This window comes from Solenopsis invicta, chromosome 12, assembly GCF_016802725.1.
Source record: "Solenopsis invicta isolate M01_SB chromosome 12, UNIL_Sinv_3.0, whole genome shotgun sequence".
Lineage (NCBI taxonomy): Eukaryota > Metazoa > Arthropoda > Insecta > Hymenoptera > Formicidae > Solenopsis > Solenopsis invicta.
The window spans coordinates 5,839,999-5,864,285 of record NC_052675.1 but is presented as its reverse complement, the minus strand read 5'-3'; the positions used below and the strand labels follow the sequence as shown (position 1 = coordinate 5,864,285).

The window sequence follows — 24,287 nt, the reverse complement described above, 5'->3', positions numbered from 1 at the left end:
GTCGTTTACGGGTGTGGAGACCGGAAAATTGTCGCCATGATCCCAAATATGTAGTTCCTTACGGGAGAAGTGGGCGTATCACTTGTGCTATGTGGGGGTGGATAAGTGCTCATTGTCCGGGAGAATTAATCGAAGTGTCGACGCATATGGATGCTTTAGAATACATGTATATTCTGGAGAACGTGTTGCTCCCCAGCGTTCGCAGAATATACACTGAAGAAGATATGCCGACATTTCGGTTAGTTCAAGACAATAGTGCTGTTCATACCGCCCACATAGTAAAAGAATGGTTCGCTCAACATCCAGAGATTGAAGTTCTCGATTGGCCAGCCAAATCCCCGGATCTCAATTTAATAGAAAATGTTTGGGGAATAATTGCAAATTCGTGGGATACTGGACATGAGAGAACTAAAGAACATCTGGTTGCTCACGCGAGGAACTCATGGGAAAATTTGAGGTGTAAGCCTCAATATTTTGCGCATTTAAATGATTCGGTAGAAAGGCGATTGCAGCAAGTGGTTGCACGGGAAGGCTACTGGACCGACTATTAGTTGGTGGCAGTATTATTTCAAACGGTTCTTTTCAGAACCACCAAATTATTTAACGGTGGAACATTTGTCAAGAATGCAATATTTAATAAAAAAAAAGAAAATATTAAAGAACCAATATATTTTTAATTTTAAAAAATGATTTATTCCCTTACCTTTCCTACCTTCTCATACACGTTTATCTTTGTTGTTATGTATATCTCTGTCTGTGCAAAAATAATAACATAATACTGAATCAAATTTATACGGATAGATCTACAAATGGTATAAACATAACGTAACGGAGATTATTCTGCATTTTGGCGTTAATAATTTTGCGTATGTAATTATATGAATATATTATTGTTTATACGCAATAGAAACAAAAACATAATTACATTAAACTAAATAAATTTATATTTAAAATTGAAAACAAAGTATCTGAGACATATTAATTTATTTCTTTATCTTTCTCACTTCCAGTAAAAATATTTCATACATAATTATATATAGTTATACACAAATATGTAGACTAATAAAGTAATAAACATAAATAATAAAAACATTTGATCTATAAAATTATTCATGTTCCGAGCGCGCGCGTGCGTTATCGTTACCGACTCAGCGTCGGTAACTCAAGCTACCTACTATGACCCTGCGAATCGTTGCACCTCACTGTACATACATACATGCGTCAGCGCGCATAACTAGGGGAATCTGTTGAATTAGGGACTCTAAGGTTCAGGTCATTTTTATTGTAACTAGGATCTTTCAGGTCAGTAAAAAGATCCGTTCATAGTGAACGGAACGTTCCTGAATGAGGGTGGGTCCCGATAGCGCACATCCCGATAGCACACAAACCACTCACAATGGCAGATGCCTAGAGATTTTCCGTAGGTTGGGTTAGATAAGTCAATATGATTGGTTGGTTGGCTATCGGGATGTGCGCTATCGGCACCCACCCCCTGAATGACACATTTCTAGCAGAAATATCTTCAATTGTATGGATACCACATATATGATCGTCGTTAACCGTTGTCGTCGTAATATCAATACAATTGACTACCGTCAATTGTTTATGCGTTGGACATTCGGCTATGATTGTGACTGCGATTCTATTAGTGTTATTTTTCTACTCGGACCCTAAATCAAAAATAGTCAAAGTGAGTATAAATACGATTGTACAATATTAACAAAGGTAATTATAAAAATATGTTAATATGGTAATACGGATATCCGAATAATACGATGTGAGCATCATTCGTTGACACAACCGTGTACCTGTATCATGTGCAGTAAATTGGTATGTTAAATTATTACGTGAGTGATAATTGCTGTTATACATAATACAAAACAGTACACTTTACGATACTTGTAAAAATATGAATAATACGGATACATAATTATATCAACGAATATAGGTAATACAAATATTTGTATAATACGGTCCGGCTACTCATACACCTGAGGGTCGATCATGAAACTTTTTCTCTAGGGCGGAAACGTGAAAAGTGAAAATCTTTACCATTGAAGTTAATGGAGAAATTTTTCACTTTTCATGTTTCCGCCCTAGGGAAAAAGTTTCATGATCGACCCCCTGGATATGACACATGTTTCGAAGAATGAGGGAGTATTCGGATTTCCCTTTTCCCCTCTATCTTTATCATTATCTGATCAAAATGATCAGATATCCTAATATTCATATAATATCGCACAATATTTTTTGGATAAGATATATATGGATATCTATGCTATACATAGTAATATCTATACTTATTAATGACGATATATAAGTATTTATTTTGTTAGATGAATAGAGACGAATTTGCATTATCAACTATTGCAAATGCAGTAAGGGGAACTATTCAGCAGCAGCAATCCCAAATTATGCAGGCTACCAGAAAATTTTAGACCCTCGTTTCAATTATCTAGAAGCCCAAGAGAACGGCCAAAACAATCAATAAAGAAATGCACTCTTTTCTTATTACGTAGATCAAATGCTGATTATTACCCATGCGTGACAGAATGTACTTTTTTACAAGAAAATGGTTTCGGTAAATTATTACAAAATATATTTTCATAATAAAAGAAGATTTAATACGATTAACTTATACTATTTTTAATTATATTTTTAATAACATACACATTTTTTATTATTTGCAGGTAAAAAAATTAAGATTTAAGATTGAATTGGTCGATGACTAGAGTCCAAAGATATATTTGTGAAATATATTCAAAAATACAATTAGAATCAGTTGGATTTTGGTTTGGAAATTGCGCTAGAGATAAAAAAATATTACAACATTGTTAACAGTGGATACACTTGAAAGATTAATAAATGAAGTGCCTAGAGGACTAATTATTATTATCCCAAACAGAGATTTAGCTTGTCCTGATTACATAACGAACGATATAAATATTGATGTGTCACACGAAAACTTATCGACACAAGAGTTAGGACACAACAGACACAATAGAGTTATTATCAGAAGGCGCTCTTTACTAACACAATTAAATTCTAGACAAGTTCAAGTAACAATGAATCTGATGATAATTATCAAGATTTGGGGTTGAGTAAGTTAATACATCTTTTTTAAATTAAGTTAAAATTAATTACTTATAAAATCAATTTAGTAAAGTTAAAGTTACATTAACAAAAATCTAAGTAATTCAAAGTTACTTTAAGGTTAAATTAACTTAAAATTAATTTTAAAAAGTATTATTCATATTAAATTAAAAGTTCGTAACTTTTTAATGTTAAATTACTAAAGAGAATTATAATATAGAATTAAACAAATTTTATATCTTATTTGTAAATTAATATATTTGAAATAACAGTTTATATGAAAAAAGTTTATATAAAATATTGTTTTTTAATAAGATTATATCTTCTTTCATAATTTTTTTTTTACTTAGATAAATTTTTAACGTAAGGAAAAAAAATAAAATTTATGTGTTTCAAAAACAACTAGTTAAAGTTAAAAATTAAATTATTTAAAATTAAATAAGTTAAGTTAAAAATTATTAAATTTTTAATTCTATTATTTAACTTTTAACTAGTTACTACCCAACCCTGCCAGGATAATACGAGGAATAGACGAATTATGAGAAGAGTGTCCGTAGATATACAGTCAAATACTCGATTACAACAAAACGATGAATCTGATGACGATTATCAAGTTCAGAATGACAGTTTACTTAACAGAAGAGACTCTTATCAAAGTGACCAAAATCTAAGTAAGTTGTTTTATTTAGCAAATATAATCAATATTATACAAATTAAAATATTAAGTTAAATTTTTGTGTTTCATAAAGTTTTATTTAGCAAGTTAAATTTTTGTGTTTTATAAATAAAGAAAAGACTATTAGTATTGATTACTGAATACAGGACGCGAACACTTGCCGCGCGCGGTAGAAGACAATGCGGTAGCCAATCAATTTACCACTTTTTCGTAAAAGCAAAAGCATAATTGGTTATCGCGTTGTTTTTCACTGTGCGTTAAGCGTTTCCACATCCTATGTACAAGTGTTATATGAAGTTAATAACATAGCTAAGTTTTTTTCTTACAGACTTTGCTTCAGATTTATTGGATTTGGACAATTTTTCATATATTGCAGAAACAAACCAAGAACTAACTAGTCAAATTGATATTGAGTATCCAGATTTACCTAACGGAAAAATTAATGTAGATTTTATTATTAAAAGAGAAAATATTATCAAAGAAATGTTGGATTTATATAATGACGAAAGTGTAGTACAAAAAAAGATAAATGTTGCTTTTAAAGATAAATTAGGGCTGGACTACGATGGCTTAACAAAGGAATTATTTTCTGAGTTTTGGAAAAAAATTATGCCCGAATTTTTCAAGGGTGAGAATCGGTCAGTTCCTTTCTTATCTTTGTCAAAAATAAGGAAAGGTTTAGATGAAAATTTTCCAATTATTGGTAGAATTTTGGCCCATACTATTATTTTAACAAAATCAATCCCAACGACTATATGTAAATCCATATATTTGAAACTAGGTTTGCTAGATAAAGAAATAAAACAAGAAATATTATTAGAAGACCTTTTTCAATTTATAACACCAGTAGAACAAAGGTTAATATACAAAGCAAAGAATTCTTTTGATGACTTAAACGATTCTGAAAAAGACATGTTATTAGATTTTTTTACAACTTATGGACTTCTAGAAAATCCGCAAAAATCAGAAATAAAAGATCAATTTTGCATTATAGCAGAAAACATTTTATGTATAGAAAGTCACAATCTTATTAAAAAAATTAAAGATGGAATCCCATTATTTTGTGGAAAATTTTTTACAGATTTGACTGATTCTAAAGTTAACTTGTTATTTGAACAAATGGTTGCTAACCCTAATAAAGTTGTAATGACTGATCCAGAAGAGTTGAATAATATTCAAACTCGAATTTTTTACTTTTTTAAAACATACATAAAGAATTTGGCACAAGATAATCTTTTAAAATTATTATTATTTGTAACTGCATCATCACATTTGCCTGATAAAATAACCGTGAGTTATAAAACTTTGGGTTTTCCAGTAGCCCATACATGTTCAAATACTTTGGAATTGCCAACAACTTATTCTTCCTATCAAGAATTGAAAAATCATTTTGATTCAATCTTAGAAGATGAAAATTCCTTTCAGTATACTTATTTATAAAAGTATATCATAAAAATATTTATTAAAATGTATATTTTTGTATAAATTTATTTTTAAATAAGTTTCATCTTTATATAAGTTTATATATATATATATATATATATATATGTACAATAAATATGTCATCTAATATTAATATTAATATTAATATTAAGAAATATGTTTTTATAAATATATTAAAATAATTATAAATATATTCTTTTAGCACAAGAAATTAACATTAAAAAGTATATTTATAAAAATATCTTTACATTTTTAAATATACATAAATTCAAAAATATACTTTATATTAATTTCTTGCGTAAATAGAATAGAATTTGCTTATCATAATTATAAAAACATATATATACTTTTCTTTCCCACTAAGATATTAAGCATGTAAATCAGTTCGTTGCGCTGTCTATAGTGACGGGTGCTAGCAGGCACATATTGATTGTTTCATAACCTTCCTCACACATGTCAATACATTTTATAGTTTACTTTTTGTATAATAATTTGTACGAAAATGAATATAAATTTAAACAACATCTTTTCTATTATTAAGAAAAAAATTTTGAAGTCTATCAGATTAATTGAAAATGAAGAAATTTTTGCAGCTACATAAATAATTTTTAAAAGTAGAAGGAATTTGTTAAGGATTCGTAATGTAATTAGTAATGATACATTCAATGCTCTAAACAATAATAGTGATAGATTAAATCAAATATGTTATGATAATCTTAATCACAATATTTTTAGTAGCAGCAGCAGGTCTTATGTTGCAACACAATTAAATAATTTACGTAAGTACAATTAATTAGAAAAGTAATAAGAGCATTCTTATATAGATATTGCTTTTCAGGTAGAGAAAGATCTAAAGTCCACATAACTATAATAAAAAAGCAGTTAGAATTTCTAATACAAGAAAATTATACTGCAAAAGAAATGGTAAAGCATTTTGTTTGTTCTACAAAATTAGTATATAAAAAATGTTATTTATTCGGCATTAAAATACGGAATAAATATTATAATGGTAGTGATGCAGAATTGTATCAGGAAATCTCCGATTTACATGCTCAATATCCTAATAGCGGGAGTAATGTACGTTATTATTAACTTTTAATTTTAGACTGATATTTTATTATTTTAAGCAGATGATTGAGATCTCTTGATACAATTCTGCATTACTTTTCTTATACTTATTTCTTATTTTAATAAATAACATTTTTTGTTTATTAGTTTAATGGAGTAATCAAAATGATTCATCATTTTTTTCACAATATAGTTTTTCTATATAAGAAATCTTATTCTCTAGTTGTCTAGACTTTGGAACTTTATCTAGAAAGCAATATTTATACAGGATATTCGGGTAAGTGGAATACAATTGAAGGAAGTTTTAGAAAATAAAGTAAAATGAAAATGAAAAATAACAAATTTGCAAATAAGATTTTTTAATTTTCAATGTTTAAATATTTACGTAAAAATCCCTAAGACACGTAAATATTTAAATACTTACAATTGAAACCTAAAATTTAATCGCAATTTTGTTATTGTTGATCTTAATTTAATTTAATTTATCATCTGGAATCTTCTAGTATCATTCTTTGAATTTTTTTCATCAATTGTTGAATATCCTGTATGAGAATACTGCTATAGCTTTTTCAACTACTAAAATAAGTAAGCAGAATTATTTCAATGCAACATATAACGCATTTGCTACTGCTCTATTAATTTGATTAAGACTATGATTATAGATATTTGTTTCAATATATCACAACTATTGTTTACGGTATTAAATGTTAATCACACTACAAATCCTCAGCAAGTTGTTTCTACTTTTGAAAATTATTTATGTAACTGTGAAAATCTTTATTTTTAATCAGTCTGATGAACGCTAAAACTCAGAGTTTCAATTTTTTTTTTATTGATAAACGTTCTTTTAAGTATAATTATTTGCTTAAATATAGACACAAACTAATGCTTATAAACGCATTTATTGGTAAAAATGTATTGAAAATATATGTCTTCAAATTTTTTCTGCTAACAGACAACGCCTTTAAAATTTCTATTCATTTTGTTTAAACAAATCACTTTATTTTATAAGTTAAAATAAGTTAAAGATAAAATTCTATTATTTTGTGAAAGATTTTTTTATAAATTTAAGTTATTAAGTTAAGTGTATTTTGGAACAATCAAGAATCCAGAAGAATTGAATAATATTCAATATTTTATTTCTTATATAAAGTTTAACACAAGATTTTCACAAATACTATCATTCCTAACTAGTTTATGTTATAATATTAAGTTTATGTTATAATATTAAGTTTATGTTACAATCTCTTAAAACACATTATATAATATTAAATTTACGTATTATACTTTTTTAATACGTACATACATGTACCTTAAATTTATATTGTAATGATATTTATAATAATGGATTTAATTTTGTTACTTAAAAGCTTATATAATTGAAAAGTACTTAATAAACTTTTTTATTTAACCATTTATTTCATTTAAAGTATTTAAATATGTTACTATTTGCAAATATTTTGACCTATAATCTATAGAAGTGTTATCTAACACATTGACTACGTAATTCATTTGATCTTCGCTTATTGTTAGTTCTAATTGAACTGTTAAGTTGGAATTGCTTTCTTCATCGCGGGAAGTAATCGCGTTATCTGAGTCGTCTATTCCAAAAGCATCAATAATTCTGTTGTATAAGTGAGGTTGGTTATGAAAAATTTCACGGGTAGCGGTATGTTCACTATTAGCATTTTCTAGCATACCAGACAACCAAAGTTGTCTAGGAGTTGTATTATGTTTTGTTCTTAACTTATGAAAATTCCATGCTTGTGTAAAATCATCTAATTTTCTATTTATCTATGTCAAATAACTGTCTGTAATGCAAATATATGTTTTTCGTTATTAATATCTAATAATTCATCATCTTCTAATACAGTAAATTTGTTATGAAAAAAATCGATCACTTCCTTATATACGTCTACCCATAATCTTTCTATATGTTGATTATGTACCGAACAACGATTATGTACCGAAGTCAAATGACCTCTTCTATTCAGTCCACAAATGGCATTCATAACCATTGCAACAAATAAGTTTTCATATCCAAAGTTTGATCTCACTCTGGATAGTAAGCCATATTTTAATGCGGCAGCAGCAAAAAATGGAATTATTGTGCTGGCTGTCATTGATGTAGTGCACTTTAAATATATAATTAATCGTGAATATCCGTCTATACATCCGTGAATAGCAAAACGCCATCTAAGAAAAAAGTGAGATTTTAATACAAAATTGAGTTTTTCATACAAACTACTTCAAGTTTTTTTTTGTACCAAATAAATTTTAGGTTTGCATCAATATGCCATAAAGAATTAGGTGTTGGCACTTTATATGTTCTGCGATGTATCGCATTACTCCATCTATGAGCAGTACCAATAGAGTCAATTTCAGATAATATTTTTCTAACTTTTTGCCTTTGAACTATTTTTCCCTTATCTTTCAAGTAAGCTGTTATCATCTGCTCAAAATAATAAAATATCAGTAAAATACTGTAAAATATCAACCAAAAATTAAAAGTTAATAATAAGAACGTACATTACTCCCACTATTAGGATATTGAGCATGTAAATCGGAGATTTTCTGATACAATTCTGCATCACTACTATTATAATACTTATTCCGTATTTTAATGCCAAATGAATAACATTTTTTATATACTAATTTTGTAAAACAATCAAAATGTTTTGCCATTTCTTTTGCAGTATAATTTTCTTGTATTAGAAATTCTACCTGCTCTTTAGTTATGTGGACTTTGGATCTTCCTCTAAAGCAATATCTATATAAGAATGTTCTTATTACTTTTCTAATTACTGTACTTACCTAAATCATTTAATCATGGTGCAACATAAGACCTGCTACTGATAATATTGTGATTAAGATTATCGTAACATATTTGATTTAATCTATCACAACTATTGTTTAGAACATTGAATGTATCATTACTAATTATATTACGAATCTTTAACAAGTTCCTTCTACTTTCAAAAATTATTTCTGTAGCTGCAAAAAATTCTTCATTTTCAATTAATCTGATAGACTCCAAAATTTTTCTCTCAATAACAGAAAGGATGTTGCTTAAATTTCTATTCACTTTGTACAAATTATTATACACAAAGTAAACTATAAAATGTATTGACATGTATGAGTAAGGTTATGAAATCATCAATATGTGCTCGCTAGCACCTCACTATAGACAGTGTAGCCAACTGATGAGAGATTAGCCAATACATGCCCACCAGGGGGTTTTCTTCTGCCGCCATTATAGGCCGATATTCATAGACGATTCTTATTTCAAGACCGTCTTAAGTAATGTCTTAAGATGCTAATACGGCTCTGTGATTTGTTAATGACATCTCAAGATGCTACTTAAGAAGTTTTAAATACAAGAATCGACTATAAATACCGGTCATAGACTGAGTGACCAACTGATGGGAAACTGGGGAAACTAACTAGGAAATTTATTTATTGCGACATAGGTGTACAGTCGTGAGCTAAAAGGTTGCAACACATTTTTTTTTATGGTTTTTGGAATGTAGACTTGCTCATTGAACGGCGAACGTAATTGGTTCTTACCTGTGGATCCAACCAATTACGTTCGCCGATCGATGAGCAAGTCTACATTCCAAAAACCACCAAAGAAAATGTGTTGCAACCTTTTAGCTCACGACTATACCACAATTTAAGTAATACACGACTGTTGCGTAAAATAAAATGTATTCAAATCGACAAATGCATAAAAACAATAATTTTTACATTACATTAATAATTTCAAAAAATAATAATGTTTAATGAAATAGATTTTTACAATAAAATAACAATTGTGATAAATAATGAATATTTACAATAGTCTTATAATTGTAAAAAATAAATACTTTTTTATAGAAAATTACGTTTTAATACACTTTTCCACAACAATTTATATTTTGAAAGAATTATTTATTAATATATTATCGTTGGAGTTGCAAAAACTATTTAACTGTACTTTTTAAACAAGATATGTCACAATATTTTTGACAATATTATACAAAATGCATTAAATAGAACAATATTTCAAAGATAAACGTTATACTTTATGAAAACATTAAGCATAACATTAAGAAGGAAGAAACTAATTGCAGAAAATCCTTTCTACAAAATGTAATACAATTTTTTCTTTTAGAAATTATTGCATAACTAATAAATAGCAAAACGGCGTTCCATACGGCACCGGAAATCATCGCACAAGAAACAAAGCCACACATGCGAAGACAAAGCAATTACCGACAGAACGTTACTTAATCTGGTTCACCTCGACGCCACTCGTGCTCGATCACGAAATCGGTGACTTTATAAATTATCGATGACGGATGTAGTACGGCACGGAATCCTTCTTTCTACGGCTCAATGCACACAGGACGCGTCAACGCGTTACGCGTGGCGGATAGCCAATCATTCTTTTGCTTTCTTATTTCTTTCCATAAAAGCGAAAAAATGATTGGCTACCTCGCCACGGGTAACGCGTTGACGCGTGCTGTGTGTATTGAGACTACGTCCTCTATATTCCAGGATTTGGAATCAGCTCCGATATTGTCTCGCCGGCTCGGGGCACGCTCATAGCACAAGTATCGATCCTCGATCCTGCGGGAGGCCCGTGGTGTCACGCTCCACTTATTGCCGCTGCCGCTACCGCATTGGTCGTTATTAGGCAGCTAGGTCCTTATGGGGTGCGTATCGTGTTATTGCCTTGCGTCTATGACGTTTCTGACGCGCAAGGCTCGAAATCGGCAATCGTGCAGGTTGTCAGCGGTGTTTCTGTGCCTCCGGGATCTCGAGCGGCCTTATCTCTCGACCCGGGGATGGCCTCCGACTCAGGCCCGTGACATTTCCTCTATACGATTTCTGCACGGCCGTCCTTGTTGCGGCTTTCCCCAGGCTGTCCGTGGGGTAACTCTGCGCCGCCTTCGCCTTTGGAAAAATACCTTTCTGTCGCTTTTGAAAATAGAGATCACGACAGAAGGCTTATCTATTTTGCGACAAACGGAAAGACAGTGTGGGCGGTACAACCTGTGAGCCTCCGCTTTTCGGGGTACTCCGTTAGTCCCTCGGCGGTCGTCTCTGGTCCTCGCTTTCCTCCGGACGGACGAGACGTCAGAATGTTATAGGAGTTTCTCACAGCCACCGGTTCTCTCCTATTTTTTCTTGGCGCTTACTAGCAATTATAAAAAAATCGTAGGGACGACACAAAGACGATTACACACACTGAATGATCGCGTCAACGGAATTGCGCCTGCTCCCGAGTCGGAAGGACGCAGCATCAGTGTCGCGTCTCGCGGTCAGGCTACGCGGCCCTTGTGACGGACAACGAACGCGAGTTGCACCATCACAATATATAATCTTATATAATTGATGTCCGTTAAATTGTAAATTGTAAACTTCTGCTGTTTTTATAATGTTTTGAAATAAATTCATGGACAAAGATTTGAAAAATATTGGAACGGTCTATCTTTAAAATTGCACAATTTCTCAAGAAATACATTTAGATTAAAAACTAATAGCATTTTCTTGAAATAAATTTTTCTCAAATATTATTAAGTTTGATAATGCTTGATTAACTTTAAATCCAAAATATGTTCCTGTTATTCGAATCTCTTCAAACTATCTCTAAAATAACAAAGAGTATTATGCAAATTATTAATAGTCATAGTATTACTTTCAAGTTTTGCAGTTAAAACGTGTGTAGATGCGTGCGTGTGTGTGAAATAAATTTATTATATTATGAATAAAATATAAATAATATTCCAAAAGAATAAGATAGGAAGAAATAATTTTATTTGCTTATTACTTCAATGACTTATAAATTCTAGAATTATATGATAAACATTGTCCTGTTGGAAAAATATGGCCGTCCAGCGTTTTAATCTATCCACAGCTGGATACAAAGAAAGCCATCTTGCTGGAACGTGACAAAGAATGTTTTTGTATTCAATATTTATGTTTAATGCAACTCGAATTGCACAAACGCAAAGCGGGAAGGTGTAAATGTCGAAAGAAATAGAAAGCACTTGAATTGCAATAAAAAAAATGTAAGTTTATTAACACTAAAATACTGCTTACTTGAAATATTTATAATTACCACGATCTTAGCTCTTTGAAAACTAAGGCGGAAAGTCATCTTCCCGCCGTTCGCGGGATCCTATACAGGGCGTCCCAGATCGTTATGTGAAGCTTGTCACATGAGGTAGAAGGAATCGAAACAAACCAAAAAGCATTTTGCAATAATTTTTGAGTAATAAAATATTAAATTTAGCCGAATAAGAACGCGCGGAGAGACAAACGGTCGCTTGCCTAAGCCGTAGAACCGTTCACTGCGGCCCAACTGTAGGCGACGGTTAGCGCGCGGCAAGGGGAAGGATAGCTTAACACCGCACCGCTCCCTCACGCCTCTACGCCGAGGTTCGCGTCAACGTTATACACTCGCGATCACAATTATTAAGTATTTTGTTCTTTGTAATATTTATAGCGTTTCTTATAGCTAAAAACCAAAAGTTAAATAATGTAACTTCTCAAATGTAGCATTACATATCTCCAGGGTTGGATAAGTTAATAAATTTTTTTAACTGAATTAAGTTAAAGTTGATGGCACATAAAATTAATTTAGTTACGTTAAAAGTTATATGAATAAAAAATTAACTCAGTTAAAGTTACATTAAGCTTAAATTAACGTAAGTTAAAATAAAAGTTAATTTTCAAAATCATTATTTACATAAAATTTGAATATTGTAATTTTTAAAATTGCATTATTCTAAATAACAAACAATTATAGTATAAATTATCAAATAAATAAACAATTATAGTATAAATTATCAAATAAATTATCAAATAAATTTTTTTAAATTTATAATTTAAGTTTATATGAAGTAAAGAAGAAATATTGTTTTTTATATACAGATATATATATTTTTAGAATTTTTACATTTTGTAATTAAATTATTAAAAATACGATTTCACGTATAATGTAAAATACAACCTTACATATGATATATCGATAAAATATAATTCTATTAAAATTTATCATTATTAAAGTGATTATTAAATTTAAATAAGAGTGTTATTTAAAAATAGCGATCGGTTTACTTTTGTAGTAAGTCATCAAACAGTACAAAATTACCTTTTCAAAAAAAGGTAAAAAAGTGCCAATTTATGTGTGTGCGCGCGCATCTTATCTTTAATTTTTTTTAAAAACTCAAGTGGTACTATTTTTTAATCCAACTTAAATGTATTTTTTCCAAAAAATGTATGAAATCTTTAAATTGCGCCAATTATAAAGAGAATATATTGCTGTTTGAAATAACTGTTGTGCTACTTTTAACGAATAAAATGCAAGTGATAGTATATTTATTTTTTAAGTAAAACCGAAGTAGCGGTATCTTTAATTCCTTTTTAAATAAAATTCAAGTGATACTGTCTGTGTATTTTTATTGAAACATTTTTCTGTTCTAACCTAAGTGGATGTACTTAATTTAAAAAAGTTTCAATGAAATATGTAACATTTAATCTCAAAGAATTAAAGAGAAAACAGAAATGAGAATGTTTTATTAAAATAAAAAATTTTTAAACTACAAAAAATTGGCGCTGCTAGATGTCTAAATATAATCTAAATAAAATGTAAAGCATCGTCGTTACCGCGCGTCGTCGCCGTCGTCGTTACCGCGCATCGTCGCCGTCGCCGTCGTCGTCGTCGTTACCGCGCGTCGTCGCCGTCGCCGTCATCGTCGCCGTCGTCGTCGTCGTCCGTCGCCGTCGTCGTCGTCGTCGTTACCGCGCGTCGTCGTCGTCGTTATCGCGCGTCGTCGCCGTCATCGTCGTCGTCGTCGTTACCGCGCGTCGTCGTCGTCGTTACCGCGCGTCGTCGCCGTCATCGTCGCCGTCGTCGTCGTCGTCGTTACCGCGCGTCATCGCCGTCGCCGTCGTCGCCGTCGCCGTCGTCACCGCCGTCGCTGCCGCAGTCGTCGTCGCCGCCATCGTCGCCGCCGTCGCCGTCGTCGTCGTTGTCGCGTCGCCGTCGCCGTCGCCGTCGTCGTCGCCGTCGCCGTCGTCGTCGCCGTCGCCGTCGTCGTCGTCGTCGTCGTTGTCGTCGCCGTCGTCGTCGTCGTCGTCGTCGTCGTCGTCGTCGTCGTCGTCGTCGTCGTCGAGCGTCCTTGAAATGTGCTGTCCTCGCCGTGGAATCACGAGGACGTACCATCACCCGGCACTAACGACCGTATACCTAATTCACCGCGTTTTTCGCGACGCGACGTGCCTGATTCGCGAATCCGCAAATAGGTTAGGAAAACTGTCAACTTACCCACTACATTTATGTACACATATAATATAGTCGTAGACGGCCATGATGCTTATGGGTACGGCCATGTTACATCACGTGATAGAACGGCTATGAGCGCCACTCGTTACTCGTGTCGAAAAGATGTACTGGACAAGATTCCAGGCGACGATAATGACGTATCTTAACATGTAAAAACATATATATTGGACTTTGCGTCGCGATATCTCCGCTCGTAGGACACGGAGAGAAAAAATAAAAACACTTTTATTATGCAATTCGTTACCAAGCTATCGATTGAGACTACTCAGACCTTGATCGGATCAGCCGTTACTGAGATCTGATAACTCGTTAATGCTTGAAATCGCTGACGCGTAAAAGAGGCGCGGGTCATTCTCGCTTTGCGTTTTTTATCTTTTCTTTAAATTGGCACGAGACGCGACCGCGCCTCTTGATAGCAAACCACCTGCATTAAAAACATTTATTTTACAAGTGCTAAGGATGGTTATAATGTATTATACTGTCATTTATAAGACAGATAAAAAAATTAACGTAGAAAAAAATTATTAAGTTAATGTTTAAAAATAAGTAGTTAAAGTCACACATTAATGCATTTAATATTAATTAAAATAAGTTAAAAGTTATTAACTTTTTAACTTTTCGCTTAACTTTTAACTTTTTAACTAATTATTACCCAAGCCTGCATATTTCTCTCTCTCTCTCTCTCTCTCTCTCTCTCTCTCTCTCTCAAGTACAAGGACACAATAAATATAATATTATATTATCTCTTTAAACAACAGTTTTAATTAATACTATTCCTATCTCACCATTATGTGTAATTTCAAAAAAAAATTTAAATTATTACCATTTCTTTACACTTTTCATATTAAACATGGTAAGATACTTGAATAAATAATCGCTGATTATAATTTATTCTAGTTTCAGCGACAGTTTTCATTAGAAATATTTATATAATAATATAGCACATTGTTACTGTAAATGTAAGTAATGTCATTAAATGTAATTTAATATATTATTATAAAAAAAATAAGATAATTGATGATTGTAGAGTGAAATATTCTATTACTACTACTAGCAGTCGTTTTCCCCATTACTGGGGGTCGTGACCTTCTGTGACACGGACAACTAGTTCCTTCCATTGCTCACGATCTTCTGCCCTTCTGATGGCCCCGCAAAACGATGTTCCAATGGCCACCCTTATCTGGTCAGCCCACCGCGTGGGCGACCGTCCACGAGGCCTCCGTCCTTCTACGTTTCCCGTCACAATCAGTCTCTCCAGGCTGTTCCCATCTCGTCGGGCAATATGACCGAAAAATTGAAGCGCGCGTTGTAGGCAGATGGAAGAGAGCCTCGTCCGGACTACCAGTTCTCGGAGAATCGATATATTCGTCCTACGTGCCGTCCACGGGATTCGAAGCATCCGTCTCCAGCACCACATTTCAAAAGCATCTATCTTTCTGCGGTCCGTCGCTCTTAGCGTCCACGTTTCTGCTCCGTACAAGAAGATGGAAAAGACCAGGGCACGCATGAGCTCCATCTTCACTCTCTCGGATATTGAGCCCTCCATATTTTCGTTAGTCTGCTCACTGCGCTCTTTGCCATTCCTATACGCCTCCTGATCTCCTCTGAACAGTTACCTTGGTTGTTAATGTACGATCCCAAGTATACATACCCGTCCACCAGCTCTATGCCATCCGGAGGCGCTATTCTCTGTATGGAGTTGCTTCGGTCGATCACCATTATTTTCGTTTTTTGCCTGTTTATTTTCAGATCTAGTTTCAGGCTTTCCATCTCCACTCTACGCAGGAGTGCTGTCATTTCCTCCTCATTTGCAGCAACCAGAGTGGTATCATCCGCATATCTCAGGTTTGAGATCTTTTTCCCGGCTATCACGATTCCTCCATTCCAATCCTCCAGCGTTTTTCTCATAATATATTCACCGTAGATGTTGAATAGAGCTGGCGACAGAATGCACCCTTGACGCACTCCTCTTTCCACTTTGAAAGATGTCGAGTATAGATTATCCAGCCTTATCCTTGCACTATTCGACTCATATAGGTTTTTGATTAATATAACGAGGTGTCCAGGCGTTCCCATTTCTGCCAGAATGTTCTACAGATGCCGCCAATTAACACAGTCGAAAGCCTTATGATAGTCTAAAAAGCATACTACCATTGGGATCTGGAATTCGCGACTCTTCTCTATCATTTGTCGTATGTTCAGGATCTGTTCTCTTGCGCCTTTTCCCTTAACAAAGCCGGCCTGCTCCTGAGGTATCTGCCGATCCAGGAATGGTCTTAGGCGCGCCAGTATTATTTGGAGTAGAATTTTACTCGCGTGGGATATTAAGGAGATCGTGCGATAGTTCTCGCATCTCGTTGTTGGTCCTTTTTTGTGTAAGGGAACGAAAACGGACTCACACCAGTCCTCAGGCCATACACCGGTGTCCCACACCTTATTGCACACTTCAAGCAGAATCCGGTTTCCTTTCTCCCCTAGAGGGGCAGCTCACCGGAGATCCCGTCGTACCCAGTCGCCTTGTGTCTCTTCAGTGACTTAAGTGCTGTTTCAACCTCCGTCAGCATTATCTCTGGCTCTTTTTCTGCTTGATTTAGATCTTCACATGCCCGGGGACTGTCTACCACTTGTTCTTGCTTGTATAGTTTCGAACAGTAGTCTCTCCACGTCTCTAAGATCTGTTCATAATCCCCTACGGTTTTTCCCTGTTCATTTTCAATTATCCAGTTCTTGGGTTTGAATTCCTGAGCTAAAAGCTTCACCTTTGCGAACAGGTCGCGCGACTCCTTGCGGGTGGCATGGGATTCGATTTCCTTACACATATCCGCAATGTATCTTTCTTTGTCTTTTCGACATTGTCGCTTAACATTTTTAGATAGCCTTGCATATTGGTCCTGATCTCCTCTCAATTTGGCGGATTTTCTCTCTTTTATGATCTTCCATGAGTTTCCACTTATCCACGGCTTCCTTCTATCCTCTCTGGTGACGCGAGACTGTTGCGTTGCCTGCAAAATTTCACGCTTTACCTTTTTCCACGCAGTTCCGGCATCCTCATTTGCTCCCATCCTCGTAGTGGACAGCGCATTGTTTATCTTTTCTTTAAAGCATTGGATCTCGAGTTCATCCAAAGTCGGTAGCTTTCTGGTTGGTTTCCGAGCGTTTCTCAGGTGCAGCCTAAACTCCACCGCCAATAATTGATGATCACTTCCGCAGTCAGCGCCCGGATATGTTTTCACGTTAGTTATCGATGACTTCCAACGTTTACTTATTAGAATGTAGTCTATTTGGTTTCTTACCCGGTCTCCTGGGGAGCTCCATGTGTAGAGTCTGCGTGGATGATGTTTGAACCACGTATTCATCACCGTTAGGGAGTATTGGAGGCAGAAATCGAGGAGGCGTTCGCCCCGTTCATTCCTTTCTCCAAATCCAAACCGCCCCACGATTTGTCCCAGGTCTTGATTCGTCTCTCCTACTTTGGCATTAAAATCTCCAAGGATTATTGTAACCTCTCGTCTCGGAATTCCGCTAAGAGTGCCTCTAGTGCTCCATAGAACTCCGCCTCCCGATCATCCGCTGCTGCAGTTGGAATATGCTAAATAATTATTTATCGCAGTTCTAATAGAATATTTTGCTCTACAATCATCAATTTAAACATAATTACAGCAGCAACATATTTTTTAATGTTAGACTGTATATTTTTTTTATAATATTGTATTAAATTACATTTAATGACATTACTTACATTTACAGTAACAATGTGCTACATTATTACGTAAATATTACTAATGAAAACTATCGTTAAAATTGTGATAAATTATAATCAGCATGATGCTATTTATCCGAGCATCTTACAGTGTTTAATATGAAAAATGTAAAGAAATGGAAATAGTTAAATTTTTTTTCTTGAAATTACACATAATGGTGAGATTCGAATAGTATTAATGAAAACTGTTGTTTAAAGGGATAATATTTACTGTGTTCTTGTACTTTAGAAGGAAAGGTGTGATGCTACATTTGCAAAGTTACATTATTTAATTTTTCATTTTTTGCTATAAAAATGATAAAGTATTACAAAGAACAAAATGCTTAGGGGGAAGTGGGGCAGTTTGATGCAGAAAAATTCAAAGTCAAATTGTATGGCTTAAAAATTATTAAAGAACGTGTTTGAAAGATTCTATTCAGCTAAATTCAATAATAACCTCATTCCTTTCAAAATAATTGCCTAAGTGAGAAGATAAACGAAATATAACGTGTTAAGTAAAAAATGAGATTTGTATCATTCTGTCCCACTTATGGGGCACATAGATACATCAATTGAGGCACTTTGATACTACATAATAATTGTATCTAACTGATAATAATTTGAAACACTTTTGTAGCAGAAACATATTTATTTGTTGAGAGATCACAATCAGTCTTACATATTATAATAATCAGTCTACTTCTTTCTTCTAATCAACCTTTTTAAGCATAATTAACATTGTTATTAAAGTTTCATTATATAATGTTTAACATTTTTTATATATTTAACCTTTTAAAAGAAAAATAACAATCGTTATAATAGTGATTTGCTTAACAAAAATAAAAAAAAACAAAGTTGACAACTCTTCTACAAAAAATTAAACAAAACAAATAGAAAAAAAATTATTGCACGTTATATGCACTTAAATCTACAGATAAAGAATAGACGAGGTTCGAGATGTGCCTTTCGAGTAATTTGGTTTAAGTAAGAGCAAAACTACATCTCTAAAATCAACACTTGCTTGATCTCCTACAGTTGGAAAAACAAAAACGTAAGATCCTGGTTTTTTCCTTAGGTATGACACTTGATATTCCGCCAAATTGTATTTTGAAATGACTTTTGCCATGTAATAAACTACTGATTTTTTCTTTTCAAACTTGATAAGCAAAAAGTCTTCAATATTAATATCTTTGGGGTGGGTCATCATCTCCAAACGCAAGTCTATTGAATGGCCAAATCCCAGGCTTTAAAAAACTACTTGTGATGTTTCTTGATGTAAAAAATTCAAAGAAAGCTGATTTTGTTAGTTCTGTTACGTTATAAATAGATAAAGTTTTCCTAACGTTTTGAATGTGCCAATCGTTAAATGCTATTTTGAGTTTGCGTTTAAAGGGGCCAAAAATGCTGACGTCTAAAGCTGAAGCTTATGAGATGTATGTGGAAGAAAAAATAGGTGGACAATGCCATTATCACGACAGTACTTGACTGCCCCAATAGAAATGTGTGGTGACTCGTGGTTGTCACAAATAATTAAAATGGGATTGTCATTAGTACACAAAGTCTGTCGCTGAATATGTTTAAGCACTTCTAAATGCAATTCTGCCGTCATCCAGCCACTCCTGTTTGCTAAACCAAGACTTTCTTCGGGAGCCCATTTAGAAAAGGGTCTTTGAAATGGACACGAGGGAAGACGTAAACAGGAGGAAGTGCAACTCCTGTTGCAGTTACGATTCCGCAAAACGTAACAAGCTCTCCTCTCTCCGCTGATACAATTTATCCTACTTGTCGCTGCTTTTTTGCAGCCAAAACTTTAGGTGTAGGCAGAACTGTACTAACTCCAGTTTCGTCAAGATTAATTATACGTTTGGGTGTAAAAGTATAACGTCATAAAACACATTCATAGCTGTCAAAAAATTTTGTTACAGCGGTCTTATTAAATGCAAAACTCCTTGCTGCACTAGTATTTTCTGGTTTTCTCAGAGCGAGTTCTTGATTTTTCTTTCTAAATCCTGCAGCCCAATCTTTCCCAGCGCATTTGTTCTTTTTCCATGATTCTGGATATTTACATCCAACATATTCTGCGAATTCATAGGCCAAGCTCATAAAATTCTGCAAGGACAGCCCATGGTGCATTTTACTATAGTTAAGCAAATATTCAGTTAGCATCTTCTCTTGTTGTGTTGAAAATACTTGAGCAACAGTATACTTTAAACCGTATGAATTAGAATTAGACGACGAGGAGGCTTCATTATTTTCAAAAAATTTGCAAAACTTTTTAACACGATGCTGCAACGTAGCAGGTTTAATATTATACTTGTCTGCGGATTGTCGTATAGATAACGTTTTTGATACAACTTCGGATATGGCAGTCTTGATATCCTCTTCATTAATATTGCGCTTTTTAGTCTTTGGTTTATATGTACGAACTATTTTATGGAAAATAGATTCACTAAATTCAACAATCACTAATTCAAAATCAACCCAAACAGATATCTCAATATCCAAAAAAAATAATTTTTGTATTAGCTGAATCCGCTAAATCTTAGAGGATTTTATTCTTCTATACGGTCTCAAAAGGAATTCTTTAGAATAACAAGAAAATAATCTAAGCACAATATTTTTACAGTTAGAGTAACTTTATTTTGTTTTTACTATCAATTTCCTCTTGTATACAGATTATATAATATTGTTATTGCTATTAAATATATTCTAATATAGAGTTCTGATAGGCAGGTTAACGTGAAGATCCAAGCACATGATGTTTGCAAGAACAAAAAAAATTTTTTTTAAACAGATTTTATTGTGGCAGCCGTTCCATTAGGCGCCACCATTGCGTACGCTTGCGGGCGTGCGCTCGCCAAACGCTAGTGCGCGTTACCGCCGCGGGGCGGCGACGCGGCCGAGCGCGGACGCTTTCTCGTAATTAAAAAGCATCCACCAAGGGGATATAAGCGCGGGCGGGACCAAGCCCAGCAGTCTTTTGTTCTCACAGAGTGAACTCCTAGGGGCCTCTGTACGGCATACGGCATCTGAAGTAACGTTTTGTCGAGTACCTTGTACTCTCAATTGACCGGCTTCAAGCCCAGGAGTCGGCGGCCCAGGCAGAGCCTGCTAACTCTGTCGAGGAAACGCCTAAATCGAGCAAGGGACCTCTCTATCCGGTTTCAACCACCAGCCCAGCGACCAAGTGAGGACAAGTCGGAGCTTCGCTCTGCCCCGCTACCTTGGAGGCTCATCCCTATCACCTTGCCTAAGAAACCTTGGAAGACGGCGGATCCCTCGCACACCTAAAGGAAAGGACGTGGCAATCCAGACGCTGTCGTCGCCCAGTCAGGCCACTAACAACCCCGTGGTCAGTGACGAGTCGGATATCGACCCTCCGATACCGACATCCTGCCCGCCGACTCCAGGATGACCGAGATTAGAGAGGAGTCGGCCAACTTGCAGTCGACGTCTGTTCGAAGGACGACCTACAGGCGATACTGCACACGATAAAACTTTCACACCAGACATTGCCTGAGATAACACACACGCCCAGTTACACAAACACACTTATACTCACACATACACACAATCGTACTTACGCACACACTCACATATACACCCGCACTCACATACACATACACTCACACACGTCTCCTTTGTATGTGTCATAGAAAAATTAAAAGTTTGTTCTTTATATTACCTTTTTGTAGTTTCTTTTCAAATCGACCTATCCAGTCATTGTGCCTAACCCACATTATTATTCTTATAGCTTTATATCTGTATTCACTGTTTCACATATAATATTTTACTTCACTTATTACAATTACGTATTATTTTATAAATTTTTGAAAACGCATGTCGGCGCCAACGGGATTTGAATCCAAGATCTTTGGAACCATAACCTAACACGCTAATACTGAGCTGATCGTGCACTTGTGATATCGTTTTGGAAGAGGAATACTTTTTCTATAAAGGGTGTCGCTTAGAGTATAGGATTACAGGAAATTTCACTTTATAAACAGAATACTTTTTTTGGGTGAATCAAACTTCAGCGAGGCACATTGATGCGTATCAATGTACCCCCTACTTTGCTGTATTAATGTGCCCCAAAGACCATTTTGTGAAAAAGTAAAAAACTACAAATAAACCAATCAATTTATTTAAAATAATAAAAAAATCCTGTTCACTAACTCACCTTTTGTATATTGAGATCGTAGAAATATAGCACAGAAACATGTCTAAACACATTAATATTTCACGATTTTTTTTACTCGGAGGCACGCAAAACACATTAGCTCTCGCCATCGACTAACTAAATGGGAGCGGGATTGCAGCTGTTGCGCTTAGACAGGTATAGACAAGTTTTAGTGATGTCGCCACTCAATTACATATTGTCGATTAGGAGATATGAGTGATGCATCAACGTGCCGCTTGCATCAATCTGTTCCGTTTCCCCCTAATAATCGTGATCGCGAGTGTATAGCATTGACGCGAGTCTCGGCGCGGTGCGGGGGCATGAGGGAACGGTGCGGTGTAAAGCTATCCTTCCCCTCGCCGCGCGCCATTTACCGTCGCCTACAGTCGGGCCGCGGTGGGCGGTTTACGGTTTAAAGCTGCCCTTAAAAAAAAAGTTGATAAACTTGTTTCAATAAACTGATTACTGATCAGTAACTGATTATACTATATTTCGTCAGTTAACTGATAAAATATCATCAGTTACTGATCAGTAATCAGTTTATTGAAGTTTATCAACAAGTTTATCAACTTTTTTTTCAAGGGTGGGTAAACACTTAGCAAACGAACAACGGATGCGATCGTTCGTTGTTATTATTCGTCAGATGTATATGCCAAAACAAATGTGAACAGAACATTTGATTCGCATTCAGATCCGTTTTCTTGTGAGGCGATATATTAAAGAAAATTCGTGCGCGATATGGACGTGCATGCGCATGGGTCCTGTTCGCTACTGTTCGCTACTGTTTGCTACTGTTCGCTGTTCGCTGTTTGTTGTCGTTGTTGTTGTCGTTTCCTTATGGAAATGAACTATTGGAAAGCCAATAATCACTATTGACTTACAATAGTGATTATTTATTCTCTAATAGTGATTATGTAGAATATAATGATTAGATTATTTACAATAATCATTTCCTAATAGTTTTTGAATGAGTGATTATTGATTTCATAATCAGGTTATTTGGAATAATCACCAGCACACTACTTTTAATAGTTAATATATAAATGATTATTAGTCGACTATTTACAATAAACCCAAAAGAACTGGATTGTTTTATACGTTTATTAAACGCAAGTATAAAACATGTATAGGTATAGGTATGTGGCAGATATGTATAAAGGTAAAACAGTTTTTATACGTTAGTGCAATATACGTTTATAATAATCCTTCTTATTACGTATATATAATACGGAACGTATTTTATACGTTGAAAAATGGTTTATAAAATGTGCCAGAAATGTATTTACGTTTATAACACATATAAAAATATTATAAAATACTATCATATACTAATTAAACTTTCTTAAATACGTTTATGATTTGTGAAAGTTGTCCCTTTAAATAACCTTTCAAAAATAGGATTTAATATTCAGGTATTATATATTTTTTAAATATGTTAATGAAAATTTAAACGTAAATTATATTTATATGTTTTTATTGCAGCAATATTCAAACGAATAATAAACGTATTTTATACACATTCGATATAGCTAATTAAAGGTTTATTGAAAACGTATATTATTTATGAAATGAAAAACATTTATAAATCATTTCAGAAATATCGAATATGGTTAAAATCCAAGACATTCAATTATTAATAGTTATTTTACACGTAAAAACATATTACGGTGCTCTCAAAAATCGAGCGATTTGCTTTGGTTTTGAATCTCAAACATAGACTTTGTACTACGTCTATGGTCTCAAAGCTTTTTTG

General features: G+C 34.0%; 1 protein-coding gene and 1 long non-coding RNA gene across 4 annotated transcripts in view; both read right to left on the bottom strand.

The window, feature by feature from the left end:
• The window catches only part of LOC105199284 (probable 2-oxoglutarate dehydrogenase E1 component DHKTD1 homolog, mitochondrial), a 266,253-nt gene that overhangs the window by 186,688 nt on the left and 55,278 nt on the right, over nucleotides 1-24,287 (bottom strand). The gene's annotated exons all lie outside the window — the stretch shown is intronic.
• On the bottom strand, nucleotides 7,398-9,821 carry LOC120359254. Its single transcript, XR_005576062.1, has 2 exons — nucleotides 9,095-9,821; nucleotides 7,398-8,732 (listed from the first exon to the last, which is right to left on the bottom strand). It is a non-coding gene; the product is annotated as an uncharacterized LOC120359254 (long non-coding RNA).